The sequence below is a fragment of the Callospermophilus lateralis genome, chromosome 5 (genome assembly GCF_048772815.1).
Source record: "Callospermophilus lateralis isolate mCalLat2 chromosome 5, mCalLat2.hap1, whole genome shotgun sequence".
In the NCBI taxonomy this organism is placed as follows: domain Eukaryota; kingdom Metazoa; phylum Chordata; class Mammalia; order Rodentia; family Sciuridae; genus Callospermophilus; species Callospermophilus lateralis.
The window spans coordinates 59,917,494-59,921,984 of NC_135309.1; positions in this window are offsets into that span (position 1 = coordinate 59,917,494).

The window sequence follows — 4,491 nt, forward strand, 5'->3', positions numbered from 1 at the left end:
AGCTCAGCGAGAATGTTAAGAAATCATGAGCAGAACATCCAAGAATTATGGGATAACATCAAGAAACCAAACCTAAGAGTTATTAGGATACAAGAGGGTACAGAGGTCCAAACCAAGGGAATGAGTAATCTATTCAATGAAATAATACTAGAAAACTTCCCAGACTTAAAGAATGAAAAAGAAATCCAAATACTAGAAGCCTACAGGACACCGAATATACAAAATCATAAGAGATCCACACCAAGACATATAATAATGAAGATGCCCAACATACAGAATAAGGAGAGAATCTTAAAAGCCACAAGAGAGAGGAAGCAGATTACATTTAAGGGTAAACCAATCAGGATAACTGCTGATCTTTCAACACAGACTCTGAAAGCTAGAAGATCCTGGAACAACATATTTCAAACGCTGAAAGAAAAAGGGTTCCAACCAAGAATCATGTATCCAGCGAAATTAAGCTTCAGGATTGAAGGTGAAATAAAAATCTTCCACGATAAGCAAAAGTTAAAAGAATTTGCAGCTAGAAAACCAGCTCTTCAAAACATCCTTGGCAAAACATTACAGGAAGAGGAAATGAAAAATAACAATGAAAACCAACAATGGGAGGTAGTACAATAAAGGAAAAACTAAGCATAGAGGAAAAACTAATCATGTTAAGTATCATACATAACCAAATATGGCTGGAAATACAAACCATATCTCAATAGTAACCCTAAATGTTAATGGCTTAAATGCACCAATCAAAAGACATAGGCTAGTAGAATGGATTAAAAAAAAAGATCCAACAATTTGCTGCCTACAGGAGACTCATCTGATAGGAAAAGACATACACAGACTGAAGGTGAAAGGTTGGGAAAAATCATATCACTCATACGGACCCCAGAAGCAAGCAGGGTTGTCCATACTTGTATCAAATAAAATAGACTTCAAGCCAAAGTTAATCAAAAGGGATAAACAAGGACAATACATACTGCTCAAGGGAACCATACACCAACAAGACTTGACGATCATTAATATATATGCCCCAAACAATGGTGCAGCTACGTTCATCAAACAAACTCTTCTCAAGTTCAAGAGTCTAATAGACCACAACACAATAATCATGGGAGATTTTAATACACCTCTCTCACCAATGGACAGATCTTCCAAACAAAAATTGAATAAAGAAACCATAGAGCTCAATAATACAATAAATAACTTAGACTTAATTGATATATACAGAATATAGCACCCAACATCAAGCGGATACACTTTCTTCTCAGCAGCACATGGATCCTTCTCAAAAATAGACCATATATTATGTCACAGGGCAAAGCTTAGCAATTACAAAGGAGTTGAGATACTACCATGCATTTTATCTGATCATAATGGAATGAAATTGGAAATCAATAATAAAATGAGAAAGGAAAAACCCTACATCACATGGAGATTAAACAATATGCTACTGAATGAACAAAGGGTTACAGAAGACATCAAAGAGGAAATTAAAAAATTCTTAGAGGTAAACGAAAACTCAGAAACAACATATCGAAATCTTTGGGACACTATGAAAGCAGTACTAAGAGGAAAATTCATTTCATGGAGTTCATTCCTTAAAAGAAGGAAAAGCCAACAAATAAATGACCTCATACTACACCTCAAAGCCTTAGAAAAAGAAGAACAAATCAGCAGCAAATACAGTAGAAGGCAAGAAATAATTAAAATTAGAGCAGAAATCAATGAAATCGAAACAAATGAAACAATCGAAAAAATTGACAAAACTAAAAGTTGGTTCTTTGAAAAAATAAATAAGATTGATAGACCACTAGCCACGCTAACAAAGAGAAGAAGAGAGAGAACCCAAATTACTAGCTTACGGGATGAAAAAGGCAACATCACAACAGACAATTCAGAAATACAGACGATAATTAGAAATTATTTTGAAACCTTATACTCTAATAAAATAGAAGATAGTGAAGGCATAGATAAATTCCTTGAGACATATGAACTACCCAGATTGAATCAGGAAGATATAAACAACCTAAACAGATCAATATCAAGGGAGGAAATAGAAGAAGCCATCAAAAGACTACCAACCAAGAAAAGCCCAGGACCTGATGGATATACAGCAGAGTTTTACAAAACATTTAAAGAGGAACTAATACCAATACTCCATAATCTATTTCAGGAGATAGAAAAAGAGGGAGAACTCCCAAATTCATTCTATGAGGCCAATATCACCCTGATTCCCAAACCAGAGAAGGACACCTCAAAGAAAGAAAACTACAGACCAATATCCCTAATGAATTTAGATGCAAAAATCCTCAATAAAATTCTGGCAAATCGTATACAAAAACATATCAAAAAGATTGTGCACCATGATCAAGTAGGATTCATCCCTGGGATGCAAGGCTGGTTCAATATACGGAAATCAATAAACGTTATTCACCACATCAATAGACTTAAAGATAAGAACCATATGATCATCTCGGTGGACGCAGAAAAAGCATTCGACAAAGTACAGCATCCCTTTATGTTCAAAACATTAGAAAAACTAGGGATAACAGGAACTTACCTCAAAATTATAAAAGCTATATATGCTAAGCCTCAGGCTAGCATCATTCTAAATGGAAAAAAACTGAAGGCATTCCCTCTAAAATCTGGAACAAGACAGGGATGCCCTCTCTCACCACTTCTATTCAATATAGTTCTCGAAACACTGGCCAGAGCAATTAGACAGACGAAAGAAATTAAAGGCATAAAAATAGGAAAAGAAGAACTTAAATTATCACTATTTGCGGATGATATGATCCTATACCTAGAAGACACAAAAGGGTCTACAAAGAAACTACTAGAGCTAATAAATGAATTCAGCAAAGTGGCTGGATATAAAATCAACACGCATAAATCAAAGGCATTCCTGTATATCAGCGACAAATCTTCTGAACTGGAAATGAGGACATCTACCCCATTCACAATATCCTCAAAAAAAATAAAATACTTGGGAATCAACCTAACAAAAGAGGTGAAAGATTTTATACAATGAAAACTACAGAACCCTAAAGAGAGAAATAGAAGAAGATCTCAGAAGATGGAAAAATATACCCTGTTCATGGATAGGCAGAACTAACATCATCAAAATGGCAATATTACCAAAAGTTCTCTATAGGTTCAATGCAATGCCAATCAAAATCCCAACGGCATTTCTTGTAGAAATAGATAAAGCAATCATGAAATTCATATGGAAAAATAAAAGACCCAGAATAGCAAAAGCAATTCTAAGCAGGAAGTGTGAATCAGGAGGTGTAGCGATACCAGATTTCAAACTGTACTACAAAGCAATAGTAACAAAAACAGCATGGTACTGGTACCAAAACAGGCGGGTGAACCAATGGTATAGAATAGAGGACACAAAACCAATCCACAAAATTACAACTATCTTATTTTCGATAAAGGGGCTAAAAGCATGCAATGGAGGAAGGATAGCATCTTCAACAAATGGTGCTGGGAAAACTGGAAATCCATATGCAATAAAATGAAACTGAATCCCCTCCTCTCGCCATGCACAAAAGTTAACTCAAAATGGATCAAGGACCTTGATATCAAATCAGAGACTATGCGTCTGATAGATGAAAAGGTTGGCTCCGATCTACATATTGTGGGGTCGGGCTCCAAATTCCTTAATAGGACACCCATAGCACAAGAGTTAAAAACAAGAATCAACAAATGGGACTTACTTAAACTAAAAAGTTTTTTCTCAGCAAGAGAAACAATAAGAGAGGTAAATAGGGAGCCTACATCCTGGGAACAAATTTTTACTCCTCACACTTCAGATAGAGCCCTAATATCCAGAGTATACAAAGAACTCAAAAAATTAAACAATAAGAAAACAAATAACCCAATCAACAAATGGGCCAAAGACCTGAACAGACACTTCTCAGAGGAGGACATACAATCAATCAACAAGTACATGAAAAAATGCTCACCATCTCTAGCAGTCAGAGAAATGCAAATCAAAACCACCCTAAGATACCATCTCACTCCAGTAAGATTGGCAGTCATTATGAAGTCGAACAATAACAAGTGCTGGCGAGGATGTGGGGAAAAGGGTACTCTTATACATTGCTGGTGGGACTGCAAAATGGTGAGGCCAATATGGAAAGCAGTATGGAGATTCCTGGGAAAGCTGGGAATGGAACCACCATTTGACCCAGCTATTGCCCTTCTCGGACTATTCCCTGAAGACCTCAAAAGAGCGTACTACAGGGATACTGCCACATCGATGTTCATAGCAGCACAATTCACAATAGCTAGACTGTGGAACCAACCCCGATGCCCCTCAATAGATGAATGGATAAAAAAAATGTGGCATTTATACACAATGGAGTACTACGCAGCACTAAGAAATGACAAAATCATGGAATTTGCAGGGAAATGGATGGCACTAGAGCAGATTATGCTAAGTGAAGCTAGCCAATCCCTAAAAAACAAATGCCAAATGTCTTCTTT